This window comes from Phyllobates terribilis, unplaced genomic scaffold (genome assembly GCF_046119375.1).
Source record: "Phyllobates terribilis strain yellow unplaced genomic scaffold, ASM4611937v1 Scaffold_602__1_contigs__length_984359, whole genome shotgun sequence".
NCBI classification, from domain to species: Eukaryota; Metazoa; Chordata; class Amphibia; order Anura; family Dendrobatidae; genus Phyllobates; species Phyllobates terribilis.
This window is the reverse complement of record NW_027363362.1, coordinates 451,632-478,176: the sequence shown is the minus strand read 5'-3', so window position 1 is coordinate 478,176 and position 26,545 is coordinate 451,632. Positions and strand designations below refer to the sequence as shown.

The 26,545-nt window shown below is 46.1% G+C and overlaps 12 non-coding genes and 1 pseudogene across 12 annotated transcripts; all 13 read left to right on the top strand.

The window, feature by feature from the left end:
* Positions 1–1,024: 1,024 nt before the first annotated feature.
* On the top strand, positions 1,025–1,215 carry LOC141233721 (U2 spliceosomal RNA). Its single transcript, XR_012299762.1, has one exon. It is a non-coding gene; the product is annotated as a U2 spliceosomal RNA (small nuclear RNA).
* Positions 1,216–2,330: 1,115 nt separating this feature from the next.
* LOC141233717 (U2 spliceosomal RNA) lies at positions 2,331–2,521 on the top strand. The gene has a single exon (XR_012299761.1). It is a non-coding gene; the product is annotated as a U2 spliceosomal RNA (small nuclear RNA).
* Positions 2,522–8,911: 6,390 nt separating this feature from the next.
* Positions 8,912–9,102, top strand: LOC141233674 (U2 spliceosomal RNA). The gene has a single exon (XR_012299740.1). It is a non-coding gene; the product is annotated as a U2 spliceosomal RNA (small nuclear RNA).
* A 1,115-nt stretch (positions 9,103–10,217) lies between these two features.
* On the top strand, positions 10,218–10,408 carry LOC141233706 (U2 spliceosomal RNA). The gene has a single exon (XR_012299760.1). It is a non-coding gene; the product is annotated as a U2 spliceosomal RNA (small nuclear RNA).
* A 1,115-nt stretch (positions 10,409–11,523) lies between these two features.
* Positions 11,524–11,714, top strand: LOC141233695 (U2 spliceosomal RNA). Its single transcript, XR_012299755.1, has one exon. It is a non-coding gene; the product is annotated as a U2 spliceosomal RNA (small nuclear RNA).
* A 1,115-nt stretch (positions 11,715–12,829) lies between these two features.
* On the top strand, positions 12,830–12,907 carry LOC141233709 (U2 spliceosomal RNA; annotated as a pseudogene).
* Positions 12,908–18,471: 5,564 nt separating this feature from the next.
* LOC141233646 (U2 spliceosomal RNA) lies at positions 18,472–18,664 on the top strand. The gene has a single exon (XR_012299718.1). It is a non-coding gene; the product is annotated as a U2 spliceosomal RNA (small nuclear RNA).
* A 1,115-nt stretch (positions 18,665–19,779) lies between these two features.
* On the top strand, positions 19,780–19,970 carry LOC141233684 (U2 spliceosomal RNA). The gene has a single exon (XR_012299747.1). It is a non-coding gene; the product is annotated as a U2 spliceosomal RNA (small nuclear RNA).
* A 1,115-nt stretch (positions 19,971–21,085) lies between these two features.
* On the top strand, positions 21,086–21,276 carry LOC141233672 (U2 spliceosomal RNA). The gene has a single exon (XR_012299739.1). It is a non-coding gene; the product is annotated as a U2 spliceosomal RNA (small nuclear RNA).
* Positions 21,277–22,391: 1,115 nt separating this feature from the next.
* LOC141233661 (U2 spliceosomal RNA) lies at positions 22,392–22,582 on the top strand. The gene has a single exon (XR_012299730.1). It is a non-coding gene; the product is annotated as a U2 spliceosomal RNA (small nuclear RNA).
* A 1,112-nt stretch (positions 22,583–23,694) lies between these two features.
* On the top strand, positions 23,695–23,885 carry LOC141233650 (U2 spliceosomal RNA). The gene has a single exon (XR_012299722.1). It is a non-coding gene; the product is annotated as a U2 spliceosomal RNA (small nuclear RNA).
* A 1,115-nt stretch (positions 23,886–25,000) lies between these two features.
* LOC141233639 (U2 spliceosomal RNA) lies at positions 25,001–25,191 on the top strand. The gene has a single exon (XR_012299712.1). It is a non-coding gene; the product is annotated as a U2 spliceosomal RNA (small nuclear RNA).
* Positions 25,192–26,306: 1,115 nt separating this feature from the next.
* Positions 26,307–26,497, top strand: LOC141233628 (U2 spliceosomal RNA). Its single transcript, XR_012299701.1, has one exon. It is a non-coding gene; the product is annotated as a U2 spliceosomal RNA (small nuclear RNA).
* The last annotated feature ends 48 nt before the right edge of the window (positions 26,498–26,545 follow it).

Sequence of the window (26,545 nt, the reverse complement as noted above, 5' to 3'; positions counted from 1 at the left end):
CTTTGCTTTTCTTCTCCTCATTGGATTTTTCATGTTCAAAGTTGCAGAAGCCAGATTACAAGCTCATTTTGGTTCAACTTCAGCAACTGTGCATTGCATTGCCATGTAATGTGATGCAATGCTATCTTTCTAGCTCTCCCTTTTTACTTCCTTTTGGATAAACAGACATATTAGGCAAGCATTTTGGAGCTTTCACCTAAATAACTACAGGTGGTGAGATAAGCTGCACAATATAATTGACCTTTCAGTATATTGTTGCACACACACCATCTATTTAGCAAATGCCCTTGTTATCAACAGCAGCCTTTTAAACTCACCTGAGCTAACAGGTATGTGCGCTGGTTACTCTGCTGCGCTTAAAATTTCTTTTTTGGTTTGCTACAATGCCTTTTCTGAAACGTTGTCTCCCTCTGCTGGAACACTGACTTCTTTCATTTAATGCCTGCAGACTATAAAAGAGAACCCAACCCAAAAAGTTTGGTTGATTAGTCTGTGGCATTCTGTTAAACTGTTGCTTATGGCGGTCTCTGTGAGCTTCTCAGCGACATTCAGCCAGCCAGGTATCCTGCCTGCAGTAGATGGAATGTGGCAATGGAACGCTGGCTGCGCGTGTCATAATAGGCTCTGAGCCTTTATATACCTGTGCACAGCAGCAGCCACCTTCAGTCTGCTGCTGGACAGCCAGCAGCAGCAGCAGCAGGAGAGGTATGTAATCAGGAGCCCTCCTGCTAAGGGTAGACAGCTGCTCGTTCCACCCCACCCCCCGCCTTAATTGGTTCTCCTCCCTTCCAACGGTGTTGAGGCGGGTGGGAACAGCAGGTGGTGAAGGTGCTGTGTTTAAAGAGGTGGAGTTATGCAGATCTAAAACGCGTGGATTGCAGCAGCAGCAAGCCGAAAAGTGCAGGCATGTAAGGGATCTAGAGGTTGACAACATGTCTTCTTAACGGGAGTCCAGGAGCTCATCTCCACAAATGGACTTTTCAGGATCCTTGGGTGGCTCCGTAGTTTGAAACCAATTCTGGTTATCGCTTCTCGGCCTTTTGGCTAAGATCAAGTGTAGTATCTGTTCTTATCAGTTTAATATCTGATACGTCCCCTATCTGGGGACCATATATTAAATGGATTTTTAGAACAGGGAGATGGAAAAAGAGCTTGCTCTGTCCACTCCACGCATTGACCTGGTATTGCAGTATCTCCAGGACCGGTGCACCCCTTCTTTAATGCAGTTTCTAAAATCAGAAAGAATTGAATTCAATGTTTTTTGTTCATTTTGCTTGTTTGTCGGATTTTGGGATGGACTCTTTGGCTTTGCTTTTCTTCTCCTCATTGGATTTTTCATGTTCAAAGTTGCAGAAGCCAGATTACAAGCTCATTTTGGTTCAACTTCAGCAACTGTGCATTGCATTGCCATGTAATGTGATGCAATGCTATCTTTCTAGCTCTCCCTTTTTACTTCCTTTTGGATAAACAGACATATTAGGCAAGCATTTTGGAGCTTTCACCTAAATAACTACAGGTGGTGAGATAAGCTGCACAATATAATTGACCTTTCAGTATATTGTTGCACACACACCATCTATTTAGCAAATGCCCTTGTTATCAACAGCAGCCTTTTAAACTCACCTGAGCTAACAGGTATGTGCGCTGGTTACTCTGCTGCGCTTAAAATTTCTTTTTTGGTTTGCTACAATGCCTTTTCTGAAATGTTGTCTCCCTCTGCTGGAACACTGACTTCTTTCATTTAATGCCTGCAGACTATAAAAGAGAACCCAACCCAAAAAGTTTGGTTGATTAGTCTGTGGCATTCTGTTAAACTGTTGCTTATGGCGGTCTCTGTGAGCTTCTCAGCGACATTCAGCCAGCCAGGTATCCTGCCTGCAGTAGATGGAATGTGGCAATGGAACGCTGGCTGCGCGTGTCATAATAGGCTCTGAGCCTTTATATACCTGTGCACAGCAGCAGCCACCTTCAGTCTGCTGCTGGACAGCCAGCAGCAGCAGCAGCAGGAGAGGTATGTAATCAGGAGCCCTCCTGCTAAGGGTAGACAGCTGCTCGTTCCACCCCACCCCCCGCCTTAATTGGTTCTCCTCCCTTCCAACGGTGTTGAGGCGGGTGGGAACAGCAGGGGGTGAAGGTGCTGTGTTTAAAGAGGTGGAGTTATGCAGATCTAAAACGCGTGGATTGCAGCAGCAGCAAGCCGAAAAGTGCAGGCATGTAAGGGATCTAGAGGTTGACAACATGTCTTCTTAACGGGAGTCCAGGAGCTCATCTCCACAAATGGACTTTTCAGGATCCTTGGGTGGCTCCGTAGTTTGAAACCAATTCTGGTTATCGCTTCTCGGCCTTTTGGCTAAGATCAAGTGTAGTATCTGTTCTTATCAGTTTAATATCTGATACGTCCCCTATCTGGGGACCATATATTAAATGGATTTTTAGAACAGGGAGATGGAAAAAGAGCTTGCTCTGTCCACTCCACGCATTGACCTGGTATTGCAGTATCTCCAGGACCGGTGCACCCCTTCTTTAATGCAGTTTCTAAAATCAGAAAGAATTTAATTCAATGTTTTTTGTTCATTTTGCTTGTTTGTCGGATTTTGGGATGGACTCTTTGGCTTTGCTTTTCTTCTCCTCATTGGATTTTTCATGTTCAAAGTTGCAGAAGCCAGATTACAAGCTCATTTTGGTTCAACTTCAGCAACTGTGCATTGCATTGCCATGTAATGTGATGCAATGCTATCTTTCTAGCTCTCCCTTTTTACTTCCTTTTGGATAAACAGACATATTAGGCAAGCATTTTGGAGCTTTCACCTAAATAACTACAGGTGGTGAGATAAGCTGCACAATATAATTGACCTTTCAGTATATTGTTGCACACACACCATCTATTTAGCAAATGCCCTTGTTATCAACAGCAGCCTTTTAAACTTACCTGAGCTAACAGGTATGTGCGCTGGTTACTCTGCTGCGCTTAAAATTTCTTTTTTGGTTTGCTACAATGCCTTTTCTGAAACGTTGTCTCCCTCTGCTGGAACACTGACTTCTTTCATTTAATGCCTGCAGACTATAAAAGAGAACCCAACCCAAAAAGTTTGGTTGATTAGTCTGTGGCATTCTGTTAAACTGTTGCTTATGGCGGTCTCTGTGAGCTTCTCAGCGACATTCAGCCAGCCAGGTATCCTGCCTGCAGTAGATGGAATGTGGCAATGGAACGGTGGCTGCGCGTGTCATAATAGGCTCTGAGCCTTTATATACCTGTGCACAGCAGCAGCCACCTTCAGTCTGCTGCTGGACAGCCAGCAGCAGCAGCAGCAGGAGAGGTATGTAATCAGGAGCCCTCCTGCTAAGGGTAGACAGCTGCTCGTTCCACCCCACCCCCCGCCTTAATTGGTTCTCCTCCCTTCCAACGGTGTTGAGGCGGGTGGGAACAGCAGGGGGTGAAGGTGCTGTGTTTAAAGAGGTGGAGTTATGCAGATCTAAAACGCGTGGATTGCAGCAGCAGCAAGCCGAAAAGTGCAGGCATGTAAGGGATCTAGAGGTTGACAACATGTCTTCTTAACGGGAGTCCAGGAGCTCATCTCCACAAATGGACTTTTCAGGATCCTTGGGTGGCTCCGTAGTTTGAAACCAATTCTGGTTATCGCTTCTCGGCCTTTTGGCTACGATCAAGTGCTTTATTGCAGGAGATTCTGGTTGAAGGGCACTCGGGTACCCCTCTCCTTGGCCTGGCAGGATCGTCCACTTTGGTGGACTTAACCTGCTTGCTGCTATTAGGGAGAGGGCTTAGTCCCAGGGTAACGAGTTGCGATCCCCCAGCTTCCAGGTGTTTTTCGCTGCAAGAACACTGGGAGCGCAGATTGCAAGCGGCTGCAATTTGCAACCTTGTTGCGTTTTTCCATGGAGGTTGACCCTAACCTCGTGCCTCTTTATGCGAGGCTAAAAAACTCTATCCGAGTTCACTTCACGGCGGGTGGCTCGGATATGAGGAAATTAGGGTATGTAGTCCAGGACGTGCTCAGGAACCTTCTTGGCGTACAAAGGAATGAAATTCTCTCCATCCAGGATTATCCCAGAAGAGGTGACTATGACATCACATTCACCGGAGAAGGTATTTTTAGAGATGTACTAGAAAAGTTAAAAAAAGTTGATAATAGTCCTGTTTTGAAAGGGATACAAATTGTTGAGCACGTCCTGGATGAGGTAAGACTGGTTATTGTAAAAATATTTTCGCCCTTTGTTTCTGCTCCAGAAGTAATGTCATTTCTAGCAATTTATTTTAAAAGTGTTAAATGTATTGGGAAGATATTAAACGAATATAACATATGGACATCTAAGTGGAAATTCCTTGTGAAGTGTACAAGAGATCCAAATACACCAGGTGGTATACGGCTCCCCCCTGCCCGTTTCAAAATTGGGCAAACAAATGGGGATTTCTTCTTTTCTGGGATGCCAGTATATTGCAGAAATTGTGGGCGCTATGGTCATTCAAAAGAAAACTGTCATGTATCATGTAGAAATTGTGCTAGTGAAGAACATGAGACAAAAGAATGCCCTAAGGAAAAGAAATGCAGTTTTTGCCAGACTCCAGGTCACTTTTATTTTTCTTGTCCTCACAGATTTCGGGAAGATGAGCAAAAGGGGAAGTCCAAGACGTCCGACCAAGGACCAAAAGATCAGACCACCCCTCAGGAGGAGGAACAACAACCTGGAGCCTCTGGAGACAATAAGGGCGTACCAAATAGTGAAGTGTTTCCAGAGTCTATGACAGGTAAAATACCAAATCCCAAAACCTGGCTGCAGGACCTGCGGGAGTCCAAAAGGAGGGCTGAGAAGGAGCAGAAGGGCACTACTGGTAAGGTCAAAAGGGACCGGCAAAAGGCCGACACAGAAGCCCATGCCCAGTCTGGGTCTCCTAGTGCTGAGGGCGCTGAGTGGATAAAGGTGGGTCCTAAGAAAAAGAAAAAGGGTGGTTCGGAGGAGGCAGCAGGAGGTGAACAGATGGACACTTCTCCAGAAGGGGACGTGGACGCTGGACCCTCAGGGGTTTCGGTCTCCGCTGCTACAGGTGGGGACCGGGATCTTGCTGCCTCTGAAGAGTCAGAGGCTCTGCCTTGTGCGCAACCTCCTCCTATAGGACGACCTTCTACAGGTCAAACAGGGGCGGCGGAACCCCTCGGGGACCCACCTGATGAGGAACTGCATGGCCAGCCAATGGAGACCCAGCGGGTTCTGCCAGCCAGCCCTCCGAGCTATGCCAGTGTAGCGTCGGGTTTATATAAATGTGGTAATCTTTCCTCCTCCACGGAGACTCTCGTGACGATACTATCAGATGAGGAGGGAGGCACAAGCCCAGTGGTCTGATCAGGTTCATCGGACAGGTAAATCCGTTGCTCTTAGTTACCTAAGTAAAATTTCTACATTTTCTAATGATGGCTGAACTCAAAGGTATTTCCCTCAACGTGAGAGGCATAAAATCTAACACGAGAAGAACTACTCTTTTTAATTTTTTTACGTGTTTTACTGCATCTGTATTTTTTCTGCAAGAATGTAATGTCCCACATGAAATGTCATTTCAAAAATATAAAGATGAGTGGAAGTGTGGGCCATCTGTCTGGTCCGGATCGAATGCTGCAGGATCAGCGGGTGTAGCCATACTTTTTAAAGGGAACGTTTTAATTGATTTTATTCAGGAAATTTTACCAGGTCGTATTTTATTAGTGAAAGCTTTTATTGATGGTATTAGATGGCAGTTTTTAAATTTTTATGGATCCCCAGAGAAAAATGAAAGAGCCGAAATGCTTGATCTTTTACCATTATTTATTAATAACTCTGAACCTTTTATCTTAGCAGGGGATTTTAATTGTGTTTTAAAAGGTGAAAACCGGCGCTCCAGCTCTGTAAGCAGGAACTACGATAAAACCTCAGGTATGCTACATGATATAGTCAAAGATGCTAAATTGATAGACATATATAAAGAGTGTCATAGTGACAGCCCAGAGGACGCCGGTTTCACTTGGAGCAATGCTAATTGTAGCTCTAGGATTGATTTTATTTTTGGTTCAGATAAAACAATACCTGCCAAATGTGAAGTTTTAACTAATATATTTTCAGACCATAAACTTTTATCCTTTACCATAAAAGTAAATGACAACAAAAAATGTGGTAAGAAAAGCTGGAAAATGAACGTATCCCTTTTAACCGACCCGCAGATTTTATCAGATTTTATTGAGTTTTATAGGAAATGTAGAAAAGGGAAAAAAACAAATGAGACTATGAGTGTATGGTGGGATAGAATGAAAGTAAAAATAAAAGACTTTTTTATTAAAAAGAGTATATGTAGAGCCAAAGAAAAATATGAAGAATATAGAATTTTAAATACCCGCCTACAAACATTATTTAAGCTCAGAGACAATGGGATAGATGTACAACTTGATATTTCAAACTTAAAAGAAGAGATTTCAAAATGGCTAGAACAAAAAGGAAAAGAGATCATTTTTCGTTCTAGAGTACAACATATAGAAGAAAATGAAAAGTGTTCCAGATATTTTTTTAGGAAAAATAAAAAAGAAAAAGTGATAATTGACCATATAGATGGTGAGAATAATATAAAAAATATGCTGGGTAAAGTTGAGGTTTTTTTTTCTAATCTTTTTAATGGAAAAAATATAGATAATAAATTAATGGATGATTCGCTGCAAGGACTAACAGCTGTTTTAGATCCCGCATCCCAAGAGTTTTTATCCCAAGTTTTAACGGAACAAGAAGTGTTAAAAACTATTAAAAGTTTTAAAACTGGAAAGGTCCCTGGTCCTGATGGCATCCCAATAGAATTTTATGTATGTTTTTATGATATTTTAAAAGATGATTTGTTTTATTTGTTTACTGAGGTTTTTAATAATAAGGTTTTATTAAATTCCTGGAAGAAAGGTGAAGTCTCCCTCCTATACAAAAAAGGCGATAAATCAAAATTAGAAAACTGGAGACCAATAACACTTTTAAATTGTGACTATAAAATAATGGCTAAAATTTGTGCAAATCGTCTAAAAGAAGTCATCAGCAAAGTTATTCATTCTAATCAAGTGTGTGGGGTGCCGGGGCGCAGTATATGGGACAATCTGAATTTAGTGAAAGACTGTATTGAGGATGTGAAAGACAGAAAGGGGAAAATGGCGATTTTATCTATTGATTTTGAAAAAGCATTTGACCGTGTCTCACACTTTTATCTTTTTAAAGTTTTAGAGAAAATGGGCATACCAGAAGGGTTTTTACTATCGCTTAAAGCATTTTACAAGGATTGTACAAGTAAGATTTTAGTGAATGGTTTTAAGACACAAGAGGTATTTTTACGGTCAGGGGTGAAACAGGGATGCCCTCTGTCCCCCCTACTGTTTATCTGTGCACTGGAACCAATGTTATGTGCAATACGCCAAAATAAACAGATATGCGGTGTCCCTCTGCCTGGAAGCGGTGGTTTGGAGGCCAAGGTTGTAGGCTACATGGATGACGTGGCGGTCTTGTGTACAGATGCACCATCACTTACGGCCACTCTCCATCAAGTGCAATCCTTTTGTCTAGCTTCTGGTTTTAAAATCAATTTTAATAAGTGTAACATTTTAAGTGTTGGGGGGATGATTTTACGTGATGTACCAATTAATGTCTCCGAATCCATTTCCATTTTAGGTATATCATTCACTGAAAATAATGATGGTTATAATAGTTGGGAAACAGTTACACAGAAAGTAAATACGAAAATATGTATGTGGAACATGAGGAGACTTACAATGGAGGGTAAAGTATTGGTTTTAAAGATGGTGATTTTACCTCTTTTATTGTATCTTAGCATGGTTTTCCCCCCGCCTGTTAATGTTTTAAAAAAGATAACCAAAACCTGTTTTACCTTCTTTTGGAACTCAAAAATGGAAAAGCTGAAAAGAGAAATCGTGATGAAATCAAAAGTAAAAGGTGGTAAAGATTTTCCAGATTTTAATAGGTTTCTTTTAATCCATCTGTTCGTTTACTGTTTTAATGCCCTTTTTAAGAATCACTATTGGTCCTTTTTTATGCGTTTTAATACAGGATTTTTTATGAGAAAGTTTGGATGGTATGAAGTTAATATTTCTGTGCCCCATGCTTTTAATTTGTCGACGCATTATGAGATTTTAAGGAAAATAGTGTCCGATTTTAATTTAGGGACTAAGAAAATAGAGGAATTAAGAAATAGTAAGAAACTAATTAAAGAAATACGAAAAAGTGAGGAAATAAGTAATGTTGACAGATATGATGATGACAAATCTATGTCTATCTGGAAAATGATTAACGTTTTTTATCTTTTTAATGAACAGAGAGATCTGGCTTGGAGTTGCATGCACCGCTGTCTTCCTTGCCGGGCATTCCAATACAGAAGAGGATTTGTGAGGTCTGCCATCTGCCCAAGAGCCGGATGCCAAGAAGAGGAAACGGTGGAACATCTATTATGGACATGTAATTTTGCAAAGGATTTCTGGAGAAGACTGCTCCCCCTACTGGAAAGGGTGGCAGACCTCAAGGACTTTACATATAAAACTGTGCTATACGGACTTATGGAATGCCCCACAATGGACCAGTACACAATGGCTTGGAAGACAGTGAACTGCGCCAAGTCATCTCTCTGGAAAGCGCGCAACATTGCTATTTTTAAACAAGATGTTTTATCAGTGAATGATGTTTTAAGTTTATGTTTATGTGAAATGTATACTTATTATTTAATTGACAAAAAGAAGAATGTACATATTTCCAAAAAATGGCTTGTTGACCAATGGAACCTAATTATTTAAAATCTTTGTATTTTTTTGTTTTGTAAATTTCATTTGTCTTTTAACGTTTGGTATTTGTGTAATTATGCTTGTAATTTGTTAAAGTTTTAATAAACGGTTTTATCCCTCTGCAGGGGATAGCCAAATTAAAAAAAAAAAATCTGTTCTTATCAGTTTAATATCTGATACGTCCCCTATCTGGGGACCATATATTAAATGGATTTTTAGAACAGGGAGATGGAAAAAGAGCTTGCTCTGTCCACTCCACGCATTGACCTGGTATTGCAGTATCTCCAGGACCGGTGCACCCCTTCTTTAATGCAGTTTCTAAAATCAGAAAGAATTGAATTCAATGTTTTTTGTTCATTTTGCTTGTTTGTCGGATTTTGGGATGGACTCTTTGGCTTTGCTTTTCTTCTCCTCATTGGATTTTTCATGTTCAAAGTTGCAAAAGCCAGATTACAAGCTCATTTTGGTTCAACTTCAGCAACTGTGCATTGCATTGCCATGTAATGTGATGCAATGCTATCTTTCTAGCTCTCCCTTTTTACTTCCTTTTGGATAAACAGACATATTAGGCAAGCATTTTGGAGCTTTCACCTAAATAACTACAGGTGGTGAGATAAGCTGCACAATATAATTGACCTTTCAGTATATTGTTGCACACACACCATCTATTTAGCAAATGCCCTTGTTATCAACAGCAGCCTTTTAAACTCACCTGAGCTAACAGGTATGTGCGCTGGTTACTCTGCTGCGCTTAAAATTTCTTTTTTGGTTTGCTACAATGCCTTTTCTGAAACGTTGTCTCCCTCTGCTGGAACACTGACTTCTTTCATTTAATGCCTGCAGACTATAAAAGAGAACCCAACCCAAAAAGTTTGGTTGATTAGTCTGTGGCATTCTGTTAAACTGTTGCTTATGGCGGTCTCTGTGAGCTTCTCAGCGACATTCAGCCAGCCAGGTATCCTGCCTGCAGTAGATGGAATGTGGCAATGGAACGCTGGCTGCGCGTGTCATAATAGGCTCTGAGCCTTTATATACCTGTGCACAGCAGCAGCCACCTTCAGTCTGCTGCTGGACAGCCAGCAGCAGCAGCAGCAGGAGAGGTATGTAATCAGGAGCCCTCCTGCTAAGGGTAGACAGCTGCTCGTTCCGCCCCACCCCCCGCCTTAATTGGTTCTCCTCCCTTCCAACGGTGTTGAGGCGGGTGGGAACAGCAGGGGGTGAAGGTGCTGTGTTTAAAGAGGTGGAGTTATGCAGATCTAAAACGCGTGGATTGCAGCAGCAGCAAGCCGAAAAGTGCAGGCATGTAAGGGATCTAGAGGTTGACAACATGTCTTCTTAACGGGAGTCCAGGAGCTCATCTCCACAAATGGACTTTTCAGGATCCTTGGGTGGCTCCGTAGTTTGAAACCAATTCTGGTTATCGCTTCTCGGCCTTTTGGCTAAGATCAAGTGTAGTATCTGTTCTTATCAGTTTAATATCTGATACGTCCCCTATCTGGGGACCATATATTAAATGGATTTTTAGAACAGGGAGATGGAAAAAGAGCTTGCTCTGTCCACTCCACGCATTGACCTGGTATTGCAGTATCTCCAGGACCGGTGCACCCCTTCTTTAATGCAGTTTCTAAAATCAGAAAGAATTGAATTCAATGTTTTTTGTTCATTTTGCTTGTTTGTCGGATTTTGGGATGGACTCTTTGGCTTTGCTTTTCTTCTCCTCATTGGATTTTTCATGTTCAAAGTTGCAGAAGCCAGATTACAAGCTCATTTTGGTTCAACTTCAGCAACTGTGCATTGCATTGCCATGTAATGTGATGCAATGCTATCTTTCTAGCTCTCCCTTTTTACTTCCTTTTGGATAAACAGACATATTAGGCAAGCATTTTGGAGCTTTCACCTAAATAACTACAGGTGGTGAGATAAGCTGCACAATATAATTGACCTTTCAGTATATTGTTGCACACACACCATCTATTTAGCAAATGCCCTTGTTATCAACAGCAGCCTTTTAAACTCACCTGAGCTAACAGGTATGTGCGCTGGTTACTCTGCTGCGCTTAAAATTTCTTTTTTGGTTTGCTACAATGCCTTTTCTGAAACGTTGTCTCCCTCTGCTGGAACACTGACTTCTTTCATTTAATGCCTGCAGACTATAAAAGAGAACCCAACCCAAAAAGTTTGGTTGATTAGTCTGTGGCATTCTGTTAAACTGTTGCTTATGGCGATCTCTGTGAGCTTCTCAGCGACATTCAGCCAGCCAGGTATCCTGCCTGCAGTAGATGGAATGTGGCAATGGAACGCTGGCTGCGCGTGTCATAATAGGCTCTGAGCCTTTATATACCTGTGCACAGCAGCAGCCACCTTCAGTCTGCTGCTGGACAGCCAGCAGCAGCAGCAGCAGGAGAGGTATGTAATCAGGAGCCCTCCTGCTAAGGGTAGACAGCTGCTCGTTCCACCCCACCCCCCGCCTTAATTGGTTCTCCTCCCTTCCAACGGTGTTGAGGCGGGTGGGAACAGCAGGGGGTGAAGGTGCTGTGTTTAAAGAGGTGGAGTTATGCAGATCTAAAACGCGTGGATTGCAGCAGCAGCAAGCCGAAAAGTGCAGGCATGTAAGGGATCTAGAGGTTGACAACATGTCTTCTTAACGGGAGTCCAGGAGCTCATCTCCACAAATGGACTTTTCAGGATCCTTGGGTGGCTCCGTAGTTTGAAACCAATTCTGGTTATCGCTTCTCGGCCTTTTGGCTAAGATCAAGTGTAGTATCTGTTCTTATCAGTTTAATATCTGATACGTCCCCTATCTGGGGACCATATATTAAATGGATTTTTAGAACAGGGAGATGGAAAAAGAGCTTGCTCTGTCCACTCCACGCATTGACCTGGTATTGCAGTATCTCCAGGACCGGTGCACCCCTTCTTTAATGCAGTTTCTAAAATCAGAAAGAATTGAATTCAATGTTTTTTGTTCATTTTGCTTGTTTGTCGGATTTTGGGATGGACTCTTTGGCTTTGCTTTTCTTCTCCTCATTGGATTTTTCATGTTCAAAGTTGCAGAAGCCAGATTACAAGCTCATTTTGGTTCAACTTCAGCAACTGTGCATTGCATTGCCATGTAATGTGATGCAATGCTATCTTTCTAGCTCTCCCTTTTTACTTCCTTTTGGATAAACAGACATATTAGGCAAGCATTTTGGATCTTTCACCTAAATAACTACAGGTGGTGAGATAAGCTGCACAATATAATTGACCTTTCAGTATATTGTTGCACACACACCATCTATTTAGCAAATGCCCTTGTTATCAACAGCAGCCTTTTAAACTCACCTGAGCTAACAGGTATGTGCGCTGGTTACTCTGCTGCGCTTAAAATTTCTTTTTTGGTTTGCTACAATGCCTTTTCTGAAACGTTGTCTCCCTCTGCTGGAACACTGACTTCTTTCATTTAATGCCTGCAGACTATAAAAGAGAACCCAACCCAAAAAGTTTGGTTGATTAGTCTGTGGCATTCTGTTAAACTGTTGCTTATGGCGGTCTCTGTGAGCTTCTCAGCGACATTCAGCCAGCCAGGTATCCTGCCTGCAGTAGATGGAATGTGGCAATGGAACGCTGGCTGCGCGTGTCATAATAGGCTCTGAGCCTTTATATACCTGTGCACAGCAGCAGCCACCTTCAGTCTGCTGCTGGACAGCCAGCAGCAGCAGCAGCAGGAGAGGTATGTAATCAGGAGCCCTCCTGCTAAGGGTAGACAGCTGCTCGTTCCACCCCACCCCCCGCCTTAATTGGTTCTCCTCCCTTCCAACGGTGTTGAGGCGGGTGGGAACAGCAGGGGGTGAAGGTGCTGTGTTTAAAGAGGTGGAGTTATGCAGATCTAAAACGCGTGGATTGCAGCAGCAGCAAGCCGAAAAGTGCAGGCATGTAAGGGATCTAAAGGTTGACAACATGTCTTCTTAACGGGAGTCCAGGAGCTCATCTCCACAAATGGACTTTTCAGGATCCTTGGGTGGCTCCGTAGTTTGAAACCAATTCTGGTTATCGCTTCTCGGCCTTTTGGCTAAGATCAAGTGTAGTATCTGTTCTTTTAAGAACACAAGAGCTACGATCTACACTTGACGAGAGCGATCGAACTCGGAAGGAGAAGAGCTTCGGAGCCCAGCTGACATCAGAGAACGAAGGCGGATATCGGTGGGAGGAAGAAGCTCTAAAGAATCCAGAAGAAGACGAAGACTCGGAGAAGAATCGGGCTGTCCTGTGGAATCTTCGAGGAAGAAAATCATCGAGACAAAGACCTTTCGGGGAATTTGTCCAGAACACGACGGGAGAAGAATCTGCATAGCTCCACCCATTCCGGGAAGAGTTCCAGATCCAGCTCCAAGAAGTAACTGCAGGAGGAAAGCCATGGCAAGCGCTGCGAGGAAGGCCGAAAAGAAGAGCCTGGAGCTGGGGACAGCCAGGAGGGCCCAGCCAGGAGCCGATTCTGACCCCAAGGACTCTGCCTCCACGACTGGCCAGCAGAAGGGACCCCAGAAGCCCCGCCACGAAGCTCCAGCCCTGGAGCCATGGATGCGGCAGACGGTGGCCCTGAAGCTGAAGGAAGTGGATGGGAGGGTGCCGGACATGTCCTCGGACGTGTTCTGCCAGAAGATGCTGCTGGATCGAGGCTTCTCCAGGTCGGACACCCTCAGCATCCAGACCTTCTTGACGGGGATCTTCTTCGTCACCTTCGCCACTGTGAACACCTGCAGGAGGTTCTGGGAAATGGTAAGCGCAAAAGGACCGGATAATTCTTTCTCTGCCTTTACAGGTAGCTGCCCTATCCAGAGGGATGAAAGGAGGATCACGGTCTCCATGCGCAACCCGCACACCCCAGGCCAAGACATCTGTACCTTCCTGAGACGCTTCTGTTTGGTTGTGAAGGAACCCTCTCACATCCTGAATGGACTCGGCTTCTGGACAGGTAAGTGGTCGGTGACCGTTAGACTTCACAGGGACCTGGCGTACTCAGACGGACTTCGGCACCTGCCCCCGACATTCTCCCTGGGCAACTCCTACGGCCTCATCTATTACCCGGACATGCCGCGGAACTGCAGGAGATGCGGCAAGAACGGCCACGAGATGAAGGACTGCAAGGAGGATGCCTGCAGGATTTGTCGAGTGACGGGACACAGCTCGAAGGACTGCCCGAAGAAGACGTCCTGCAACCTGTGTGGGCTGGCGGCTCATCTGTACAAGGATTGCCCCAGGCGTGAGAGATCCTGGGCATCGGTGGTTGCGACGACCCCAGCTACGGAGGACAAGGCCCCGACGACCAGGCCTGTGAAGGTCAAGGACGCGACGACCAAGGCCCCAGCGGCCAAGGCCGAGACGACCAAGGCCAAAGCGGTCAAGGAGTCGGTGGCCAAAGCCCCAGCGACGGTCCCAGCAGCTCCGAAGCAGAAGAAAAAGTCAAAGGAGGGTAAGAGTTCTGTCACCCCTCTCTCGATCCCTCCCCCTGCCACCCCCGTCCAATCCCCCCCCACCCCGGCCACCCCTGCTGAGGATTCCACTTCCTCTTCCTCCTTCCCCTACTCCTCAGCAGGTGTCCTTTCCCCTGCCCCGGCAGCCACTCTCCCTCCCCAGACCATGGTAGCGGTGGAATTAACCTTTCCTCCACCCGCCGCTATCTATTCCGAGGAGGATTTTCCCCTTCTTGTCTCCCCAGTTCCAACCCGGGGAAAGAGGAAGGTGGAGGACAGCCCTGCTACTGAATCCTCCAAAAAGAAGATTCTGGATTTCGTAGGCGAAAAGGAGGATACCCTCCCTGAGCCAGAAGAGATGGAGCACATGGTTGAGACCCTGGTGGCCGAGCCAGAAGAGGAGGAACTGGTGGTCGCCGAGATTGAGGCCGCGCTGCTTGACCAGATGGAGGAAGAGGGCCTGCTGTTGATCCCGTTACCAGCAGTCAACACCGACGAGGGACCACCCGACCGGAGTGGTAACTAAGGTGTATTGCCTGCGCTAACTTTTTCTTTTTTCCCTACATGATGGCTAATATTAACTTATTTTCCATTAATGTCAGGAGCATCAAGGACAAGTTCAGACGTCAGACTATTTATGCCTTCCTTACTTCCCAGTTGTGTGATGTTTATATGTTGCAGGAATGTTCCCTTCCCTCCTCTAGGTCCTTCAAACATCTGGCCAGGGAGTGGTCCCACGGTCCATCCTACTGGTCCGGTGGGGGTGACTGCAAGTCTGCGGGGGTCGCAATTCTGATCAGGGGGGGCGCATTCACGCTTGAGTCCGTCCAGGAGCTCATCTGTGGCAGGGCTCTTGTTGTAGATGGCAACTGGGCGGGAGAACCTGTCAGGTTCATCAACGTGTATGCGTCCCCACTGAAGAATGAGCGTTTGGAGCTTTTCCAGACCCTGCGGCTTCAGCTTGCCACCACCAGGACCTTAGTGATGGCCGGGGATTTCAACTGCCCCATCGAGGAGGACGGTCGTAGTTCTGGCACATCTGCCAAGTTGGACATCACGTCCAAGCTGCTCATCGAGATGGTAACCGAGGCCTCTCTTCAGGACGTGGTGGGCTCCATGGGGAGAGGCTCCACGAACTATTCGTGGAGCCGACCCGATGGCTCACTCCGCTCCAGGATTGACTTTGTGTTCACCTCTCGGGCAGTCAGGCAGAGTAGGCACTCGATGGTCTCCTGCTTCTTCTCCGACCACAGAGCCATTCACTTACAAGGTGTCCTCGGCGACGGTTTTCCGTCCGGCCCCGGCTCCTGGAAGCTGAATTGTGCTCTGCTGGCTCAGGATGAAGTCGTGGAGGAGCTGAGAGCAGCCTACGCAATGTGGCAGTCCTACAAGGGTAGCTTCCAAACAGTCTCTGATTGGTGGGAATATGTTAAACTTGAGTTTCGCTGTTTCTTTCAGGCCAAGGGTCGACAACAGGAGTGTGAGAAGAGGAGGGACTTCAGAGGGCTGCAGCGCGAGCTGCGGTCGCTGCAGGACCTTCTTCACTGCGGCTGGGACGTGAGGGAGGAGCTGGAGGAGACCAAGAAGAGCCTGAAAAGGCACTTTGAGGAGGAGTCCAAGCGAATCATCTTCCGTTCCAAAGTGGAGAATCTGGAGAAGGGTGAGAAATGTAACTCATTCTTTTTCAGGAAACTTCATGCCGGTCACACGCCCCTGAACGAGCTGCGAGACGAGAGCGGAAACATGCGACGTGGGAAGGAGGACGTGATGAGGGTCGTCAGCGACTTCTACAGCGAACTCTACTCCCACAAGACTACCGACCCCGACGCTGCTGATAAGTTCCTGTCAGGTATCACTAACCATCTTGATCCTGCAGGCACGGCAGCCTTGGACAAACCTCTGATGGTGGGCGAATTGCTCTCTGCCGCTAAATCCTTTAGGACCGGCAGGACCCCGGGCAGTGATGGTCTTCCAGCGGAGCTCTATGTAGCGCTGGGAGACCTCATCTGTCCGGACCTGTTGGACCTGTACGAGGAGATGGTGGTGGAGGGTAGAATGCCTCCATCTTTGAGGGAAGGAATGGTCACGATCCTGTACAAGCGGAAGGGAGAGAGGTGCGACCTGAGGAATTGGCGTCCCATCACTCTGCTCAACGTGGACTACAAGATCCTGGCCAAGACGATGGCGACACGACTTAAGACGGTCATCGGACGGATCATCCACCCGGACCAGACCTGCGGCATCCCTGGACGTCGCATCGCAGACAGCCTCGCTCTCGTGCGGGACACGGTCAAGTACATCAAGGTCCGCCGCGCACACGCGGCCCTGGTCTCCTTGGATCAGGAGAAGGCCTTCGACCGGGTTTCCCACGAGTTCATGGGCCGAGCTCTGCACCGGTTAGGTTTGGGTAACATGTTTTGTTCGTATGTCCGTCTGATGTATTTTGATATCCACAGCTCGGTGTTGGTGAACGGCTGGAAGACTGACCCCTTCCCTGTCCTCTCTGGGGTCAGACAAGGCTGCCCTCTATCACCTCTTCTTTTTGTTTGTGTTATAGAACTCTTCGCAGAGGCTATCCGGCAGAATGGAGAGATCAGAGGGATCACCGCACCGGGTCCGGGACGACACGAGGTCAAGTGCTCGCTCTACATGGACGACGTCACCGTCTTCTGCGCTGATCGTGGTTCAGTCGACGCCCTCGTCCAGACGTGTGAGAGGTTCGGCCGGGCTTCAGGGGCCAAAGTCAACTGCAGGAAGTCGGAAGCCATGCTCTTCGGGGATTGGCAGCCGGCCTCCTCCGCCCCCTTCCCCTTCAACATTCAACCGGATTTCCTCAAGGTGCTGGGAGTCTGGTTCGGGAAGGAAGGAGCGGCCCTCAAGTCCTGGCAAGAACGCTTGGCCAAGGTGAAGCAACGGATCGGACTCTGGAGCCTCAGACACCTCACTTGTGAGGGTAAGGCACTCGTCCTGCGTAATGAGGTCCTGCCCGTCTTGCAGTACACGGCGCAGGCCTGGCCCCCACACGTCACTGTGTGCAGGGCCATTACCAGGACAGTGTTTCACTTTGTCTGGGGATCCAAGATGGACAGAGTCAGGCGGGCCGTCATGTACAAGGAGCCTCGCAAGGGTGGGAAGGGCGTTCCAGATATCCCCACCCTCCTGCGATCCTCTTTTGTGTGTGATTGTGTCCGCCGGACTTTGCAAGTCAAGAATGGCTCCGCGGGCAGGTCCATGTCTCGCTTCTTCCTGCTTCCTCTTTGGAGGCGACTCGGCTGGGACAAGTGGGACAGCTCCTTCCCCTACAACTGGACGACGCCATGGTTCTACGGAGACGTCGTTCGATTTGTGGGGGAGCATCAACTGGAGGGACTCAAGCCCGACTTGTGGAAGCCCAAAACTATCCACAAGCTAATCAGAGCCAAGGATGACGTGGAGAACATCACAGGACTTCACCAGGACACGCTGGAGACTGTGTGGACAAATGTGTCGTCTGACAGGCTGACCAACGGGCACAAGGACTTGTCGTGGATGGCGATTCAGGGCGGACTGCCCGTCCGGTCATTCATGCATGCCCGGAACCTGTGCAAGACCCGGTACTGCCCAAGGTGCCCCTTCGTGGAGGAAACATCTTTGCACACTTTTTGGGACTGCGGATTTGCACAGCGCCTATTGACTGCACTTGAGGACGACCTGAGGAACTCTGTCCCCAGGGCGAGCCTATCGCACCATTCTGTGCTTTACGGACTCTTCCCTGGGGTTCATACCGTCGGAGCCATCCAGGAGGCTTGGCGCCTTATGAACTGCTTCAAGGATGCCGTTTGGGTCGCCAGGAACCGGCTCATCTTGAGGAGGGAGAGGATGTCCATCCAGGACTGCCGCAGGCTGATCCACAGCCTGCTCAGAGACTATTCCATCATGGACGGTCCGGAGGACGAGGACGAGGACTAAACCCCTCCTCCCCCTCTCCCCTTATGTGTCTTGTCTTTCAATAAAGCTTCGGGCCTGTGATTTTCCCCTCCCCATCCCCTTTTTCCCAATCCCCATCCCTTATCACGGTTCGTCGTACTGTATTGATTGACATGCTTTTTCTTTCAGATTGAGTGTTTTGTGTAGCATAGGGGTGTGATGTGTCTAGTTAGTGCGTCGTATCCTCATGCTATGTAAATATGATGTAGAATTCTGTGTGTACTGGGCTGCGGCACTGTACACTGTCTGTTAACTTATTTTTTGTGCTAATAAAAGATATATTCAATCAAAAAATCTGTTCTTATCAGTTTAATATCTGATACGTCCCCTATCTGGGGACCATATATTAAATGGATTTTTAGAACAGGGAGATGGAAAAAGAGCTTGCTCTGTCCACTCCACGCATTGACCTGGTATTGCAGTATCTCCAGGACCGGTGCACCCCTTCTTTAATGCAGTTTCTAAAATCAGAAAGAATTGAATTCAATGTTTTTTGTTCATTTTGCTTGTTTGTCGGATTTTGGGATGGACTCTTTGGCTTTGCTTTTCTTCTCCTCATTGGATTTTTCATGTTCAAAGTTGCAGAAGCCAGATTACAAGCTCATTTTGGTTCAACTTCAGCAACTGTGCATTGCATTGCCATGTAATGTGATGCAATGCTATCTTTCTAGCTCTCCCTTTTTACTTCCTTTTGGATAAACAGACATATTAGGCAAGCATTTTGGAGCTTTCACCTAAATAACTACAGGTGGTGAGATAAGCTGCACAATATAATTGACCTTTCAGTATATTGTTGCACACACACCATCTATTTAGCAAATGCCCTTGTTATCAACAGCAGCCTTTTAAACTCACCTGAGCTAACAGGTATGTGCGCTGGTTACTCTGCTGCGCTTAAAATTTCTTTTTTGGTTTGCTACAATGCCTTTTCTGAAACGTTGTCTCCCTCTGCTGGAACACTGACTTCTTTCATTTAATGCCTGCAGACTGTAAAAGAGAACCCAACCCAAAAAGTTTGGTTGATTAGTCTGTGGCATTCTGTTAAACTGTTGCTTATGGCGGTCTCTGTGAGCTTCTCAGCGACATTCAGCCAGCCAGGTATCCTGCCTGCAGTAGATGGAATGTGGCAATGGAACGCTGGCTGCGCGTGTCATAATAGGCTCTGAGCCTTTATATACCTGTGCACAGCAGCAGCCACCTTCAGTCTGCTGCTGGACAGCCAGCAGCAGCAGCAGCAGGAGAGGTATGTAATCAGGAGCCCTCCTGCTAAGGGTAGACAGCTGCTCGTTCCACCCCACCCCCCGCCTTAATTGGTTCTCCTCCCTTCCAACGGTGTTGAGGCGGGTGGGAACAGCAGGGGGTGAAGGTGCTGTGTTTAAAGAGGTGGAGTTATGCAGATCTAAAACGCGTGGATTGCAGCAGCAGCAAGCCGAAAAGTGCAGGCATGTAAGGGATCTAGAGGTTGACAACATGTCTTCTTAACGGGAGTCCAGGAGCTCATCTCCACAAATGGACTTTTCAGGATCCTTGGGTGGCTCCGTAGTTTGAAACCAATTCTGGTTATCGCTTCTCGGCCTTTTGGCTAAGATCAAGTGTAGTATCTGTTCTTATCAGTTTAATATCTGATACGTCCCCTATCTGGGGACCATATATTAAATGGATTTTTAGAACAGGGAGATGGAAAAAGAGCTTGCTCTGTCCACTCCACGCATTGACCTGGTATTGCAGTATCTCCAGGACCGGTGCACCCCTTCTTTAATGCAGTTTCTAAAATCAGAAAGAATTGAATTCAATGTTTTTTGTTCATTTTGCTTGTTTGTCGGATTTTGGGATGGACTCTTTGGCTTTGCTTTTCTTCTCCTCATTGGATTTTTCATGTTCAAAGTTGCAGAAGCCAGATTACAAGCTCATTTTGGTTCAACTTCAGCAACTGTGCATTGCATTGCCATGTAATGTGATGCAATGCTATCTTTCTAGCTCTCCCTTTTTACTTCCTTTTGGATAAACAGACATATTAGGCAAGCATTTTGGAGCTTTCACCTAAATAACTACAGGTGGTGAGATAAGCTGCACAATATAATTGACCTTTCAGTATATTGTTGCACACACACCATCTATTTAGCAAATGCCCTTGTTATCAACAGCAGCCTTTTAAACTCACCTGAGCTAACAGGTATGTGCGCTGGTTACTCTGCTGCGCTTAAAATTTCTTTTTTGGTTTGCTACAATGCCTTTTCTGAAACGTTGTCTCCCTCTGCTGGAACACTGACTTCTTTCATTTAATGCCTGCAGACTATAAAAGAGAACCCAACCCAAAAAGTTTGGTTGATTAGTCTGTGGCATTCTGTTAAACTGTTGCTTATGGCGGTCTCTGTGAGCTTCTCAGCGACATTCAGCCAGCCAGGTATCCTGCCTGCAGTAGATGGAATGTGGCAATGGAACGCTGGCTGCGCGTGTCATAATAGGCTCTGAGCCTTTATATACCTGTGCACAGCAGCAGCCACCTTCAGTCTGCTGCTGGACAGCCAGCAGCAGCAGCAGCAGGAGAGGTATGTAATCAGGAGCCCTCCTGCTAAGGGTAGACAGCTGCTCGTTCCACCCCACCCCCCGCCTTAATTGGTTCTCCTCCCTTCCAACGGTGTTGAGGCGGGTGGGAACAGCAGGGGGTGAAGGTGCTGTGTTTAAAGAGGTGGAGTTATGCAGATCTAAAACGCGTGGATTGCAGCAGCAGCAAGCCGAAAAGTGCAGGCATGTAAGGGATCTAGAGGTTGACAACATGTCTTCTTAACGGGAGTCCAGGAGCTCATCTCCACAAATGGACTTTTCAGGATCCTTGGGTGGCTCCGTAGTTTGAAACCAATTCTGGTTATCGCTTCTCGGCCTTTTGGCTAAGATCAAGTGTAGTATCTGTTCTTATCAGTTTAATATCTGATACGTCCCCTATCTGGGGACCATATATTAAATGGATTTTTAGAACAGGGAGATGGAAAAAGAGCTTGCTCTGTCCACTCCACGCATTGACCTGGTATTGCAGTATCTCCAGGACCGGTGCACCCCTTCTTTAATGCAGTTTCTAAAATCAGAAAGAATTGAATTCAATGTTTTTTGTTCATTTTGCTTGTTTGTCGGATTTTGGGATGGACTCTTTGGCTTTGCTTTTCTTCTCCTCATTGGATTTTTCATGTTCAAAGTTGCAGAAGCCAGATTACAAGCTCATTTTGGTTCAACTTCAGCAACTGTGCATTGCATTGCCATGTAATGTGATGCAATGCTATCTTTCTAGCTCTCCCTTTTTACTTCCTTTTGGATAAACAGACATATTAGGCAAGCATTTTGGAGCTTTCACCTAAATAACTACAGGTGGTGAGATAAGCTGCACAATATAATTGACCTTTCAGTATATTGTTGCACACACACCATCTATTTAGCAAATGCCCTTGTTATCAACAGCAGCCTTTTAAACTCACCTGAGCTAACAGGTATGTGCGCTGGTTACTCTGCTGCGCTTAAAATTTCTTTTTTGGTTTGCTACAATGCCTTTTCTGAAACGTTGTCTCCCTCTGCTGGAACACTGACTTCTTTCATTTAATGCCTGCAGACTATAAAAGAGAACCCAACCCAAAAAGTTTGGTTGATTAGTCTGTGGCATTCTGTTAAACTGTTGCTTATGGCGGTCTCTGTGAGCTTCTCAGCGACATTCAGCCAGCCAGGTATCCTGCCTGCAGTAGATGGAATGTGGCAATGGAACGCTGGCTGCGCGTGTCATAATAGGCTCTGAGCCTTTATATACCTGTGCACAGCAGCAGCCACCTTCAGTCTGCTGCTGGACAGCCAGCAGCAGCAGCAGCAGGAGAGGTATGTAATCAGGAGCCCTCCTGCTAAGGGTAGACAGCTGCTCGTTCCACCCCACCCCCCGCCTTAATTGGTTCTCCTCCCTTCCAACGGTGTTGAGGCGGGTGGGAACAGCAGGGGGTGAAGGTGCTGTGTTTAAATAGGTGGAGTTATGCAGATCTAAAACGCGTGGATTGCAGCAGCAGCAAGCCGAAAAGTGCAGGCATGTAAGGGATCTAGAGGTTGACAACATGTCTTCTTAACGGGAGTCCAGGAGCTCATCTCCACAAATGGACTTTTCAGGATCCTTGGGTGGCTCCGTAGTTTGAAACCAATTCTGGTTATCGCTTCTCGGCCTTTTGGCTAAGATCAAGTGTAGTATCTGTTCTTATCAGTTTAATATCTGATACGTCCCCTATCTGGGGACCATATATTAAATGGATTTTTAGAACAGGGAGATGGAAAAAGAGCTTGCTCTGTCCACTCCACGCATTGACCTGGTATTGCAGTATCTCCAGGACCGGTGCACCCCTTCTTTAATGCAGTTTCTAAAATCAGAAAGAATTGAATTCAATGTTTTTTGTTCATTTTGCTTGTTTGTCGGATTTTGGGATGGACTCTTTGGCTTTGCTTTTCTTCTCCTCATTGGATTTTTCATGTTCAAAGTTGCAGAAGCCAGATTACAAGCTCATTTTGGTTCAACTTCAGCAACTGTGCATTGCATTGCCATGTAATGTGATGCAATGCTATCTTTCTAGCTCTCCCTTTTTACTTCCTTTTGGATAAACAGACATATTAGGCAAGCATTTTGGAGCTTTCACCTAAATAACTACAGGTGGTGAGATAAGCTGCACAATATAATTGACCTTTCAGTATATTGTTGCACACACACCATCTATTTAGCAAATGCCCTTGTTATCAACAGCAGCCTTTTAAACTCACCTGAGCTAACAGGTATGTGCGCTGGTTACTCTGCTGCGCTTAAAATTTCTTTTTTGGTTTGCTACAATGCCTTTTCTGAAACGTTGTCTCCCTCTGCTGGAACACTGACTTCTTTCATTTAATGCCTGCAGACTATAAAAGAGAACCCAACCCAAAAAGTTTGGTTGATTAGTCTGTGGCATTCTGTTAAACTGTTGCTTATGGCGGTCTCTGTGAGCTTCTCAGCGACATTCAGCCAGCCAGTTATCCTGCCTGCAGTAGATGGAATGTGGCAATGGAACGCTGGCTGCGCGTGTCATAATAGGCTCTGAGCCTTTATATACCTGTGCACAGCAGCAGCCACCTTCAGTCTGCTGCTGGACAGCCAGCAGCAGCAGCAGGAGAGGTATGTAATCAGGAGCCCTCCTGCTAAGGGTAGACAGCTGCTCGTTCCACCCCACCCCCCACCTTAATTGGTTCTCCTCCCTTCCAACGGTGTTGAGGCGGGTGGGAACAGCAGGGGGTGAAGGTGCTGTGTTTAAAGAGGTGGAGTTATGCAGATCTAAAACGCGTGGATTGCAGCAGCAGCAAGCCGAAAAGTGCAGGCATGTAAGGGATCTAGAGGTTGACAACATGTCTTCTTAACGGGAGTCCAGGAGCTCATCTCCACAAATGGACTTTTCAGGATCCTTGGGTGGCTCCGTAGTTTGAAACCAATTCTGGTTATCGCTTCTCGGCCTTTTGGCTAAGATCAAGTGTAGTATCTGTTCTTATCAGTTTAATATCTGATACGTCCCCTATCTGGGGACCATATATTAAATGGATTTTTAGAACAGGGAGATGGAAAAAGAGCTTGCTCTGTCCACTCCACGCATTGACCTGGTATTGCAGTATCTCCAGGACCGGTGCACCCCTTCTTTAATGCAGTTTCTAAAATCAGAAAGAATTGAATTCAATGTTTTTTGTTCATTTTGCTTGTTTGTCGGATTTTGGGATGGACTCTTTGGCTTTGCTTTTCTTCTCCTCATTGGATTTTTCATGTTCAAAGTTGCAGAAGCCAGATTACAAGCTCATTTTGGTTCAACTTCAGCAACTGTGCATTGCATTGCCATGTAATGTGATGCAATGCTATCTTTCTAGCTCTCCCTTTTTACTTCCTTTTGGATAAACAGACATATTAGGCAAGCATTTTGGAGCTTTCACCTAAATAACTACAGGTGGTGAGATAAGCTGCACAATATAATTGACCTTTCAGTATATTGTTGCACACACACCATCTATTTAGCAAATGCCCTTGTTATCAACAGCAGCCTTTTAAACTCACCTGAGCTAACAGGTATGTGCGCTGGTTACTCTGCTGCGCTTAAAATTTCTGTTTTGGTTTGCTACAATGCCTTTTCTGAAACGTTGTCTCCCTCTGCTGGAACACTGACTTCTTTCATTTAATGCCTGCAGACTATAAAAGAGAACCCAACCCAAAAAGTTTGGTTGATTAGTCTGTGGCATTCTGTTAAACTGTTGCTTATGGCGGTCTCTGTGAGCTTCTCAGCGACATTCAGCCAGCCAGGTATCCTGCCTGCAGTAGATGGAATGTGGCAATGGAACGCTGGCTGCGCGTGTCATAATAGGCTCTGAGCCTTTATATACCTGTGCACAGCAGCAGCCACCTTCAGTCTGCTGCTGGACAGCCAGCAGCAGCAGCAGCAGGAGAGGTATGTAATCAGGAGCCCTCCTGCTAAGGGTAGACAGCTGCTCGTTCCACCCCACCCCCCGCCTTAATTGGTTCTCCTCCCTTCCAACGGTGTTGAGGCGGGTGGGAACAGCAGGGGGTGAAGGTGCTGTGTTTAAAGAGGTGGAGTTATGCAGATCTAAAACGCGTGGATTGCAGCAGCAGCAAGCCGAAAAGTGCAGGCATGTAAGGGATCTAGAGGTTGACAACATGTCTTCTTAACGGGAGTCCAGGAGCTCATCTCCACAAATGGACTTTTCAGGATCCTTGGGTGGCTCCGTAGTTTGAAACCAATTCTGGTTATCGCTTCTCGGCCTTTTGGCTAAGATCAAGTGTAGTATCTGTTCTTATCAGTTTAATATCTGATACGTCCCCTATCTGGGGACCATATATTAAATGGATTTTTAGAACAGGGAGATGGAAAAAGAGCTTGCTCTGTCCACTCCACGCATTGACCTGGTATTGCAGTATCTCCAGGACCGGTGCACCCCTTCTTTAATGCAGTTTCTAAAATCAGAAAGTATTGAATTCAATGTTTTTTGTTCATTTTGCTTGTTTGTCGGATTTTGGGATGGACTCTTTGGCTTTGCTTTTCTTCTCCTCATTGGATTTTTCATGTTCAAAGTTGCAGAAGCCAGATTACAAGCTCATTTTGGTTCAACTTCAGCAACTGTGCATTGCATTGCCATGTAATGTGATGCAATGCTATCTTTCTAGCTCTCCCTTTTTACTTCCTTTTGGATACACCGACATATTAGGCAAGCATTTTGGAGCTTTCACCTAAATAACTACAGGTGGTGAGATAAGCTGCACAATATAATTGACCTTTCAGTATATTGTTGCACACACACCATCTATTTAGCAAATGCCCTTGTTATCAACAGCAGCCTTTTAAACTCACCTGAGCTAACAGGTATGTGCGCTGGTTACTCTGCTGCGCTTAAAATTTCTTTTTTGGTTTGCTACAATGCCTTTTCTGAAACGTTGTCTCCCTCTGCTGGAACACTGACTTCTTTCATTTAATGCCTGCAGACTATAAAAGAGAACCCAACCCAAAAAGTTTGGTTGATTAGTCTGTGGCATTCTGTTAAACTGTTGCTTATGGCGGTCTCTGTGAGCTTCTCAGCGACATTCAGCCAGCCAGGTATCCTGCCTGCAGTAGATGGAATGTGGCAATGGAACGCTGGCTGCGCGTGTCATAATAGGCTCTGAGCCTTTATATACCTGTGCACAGCAGCAGCCACCTTCAGTCTGCTGCTGGACAGCCAGCAGCAGCAGCAGCAGGAGAGGTATGTAATCAGGAGCCCTCCTGCTAAGGGTAGACAGCTGCTCGTTCCACCCCACCCCCCGCCTTAATTGGTTCTCCTCCCTTCCAACGGTGTTGAGGCGGGTGGGAACAGCAGGGGGTGAAGGTGCTGTGTTTAAAGAGGTGGAGTTATGCAGATCTAAAACGCGTGGATTGCAGCAGCAGCAAGCCGAAAAGTGCAGGCATGTAAGGGATCTAGAGGTTGACAACATGTCTTCTTAACGGGAGTCCAGGAGCTCATCTCCACAAATGGACTTTTCAGGATCCTTGGGTGGCTCCGTAGTTTGAAACCAATTCTGGTTATCGCTTCTCGGCCTTTTGGCTAAGATCAAGTGTAGTATCTGTTCTTATCAGTTTAATATCTGATACGTCCCCTATCTGGGGACCATATATTAAATGGATTTTTAGAACAGGGAGATGGAAAAAGAGCTTGCTCTGTCCACTCCACGCATTGACCTGGTATTGCAGTATCTCCAGGACCGGTGCACCCCTTCTTTAATGCAGTTTCTAAAATCAGAAAGAATTGAATTCAATGTTTTTT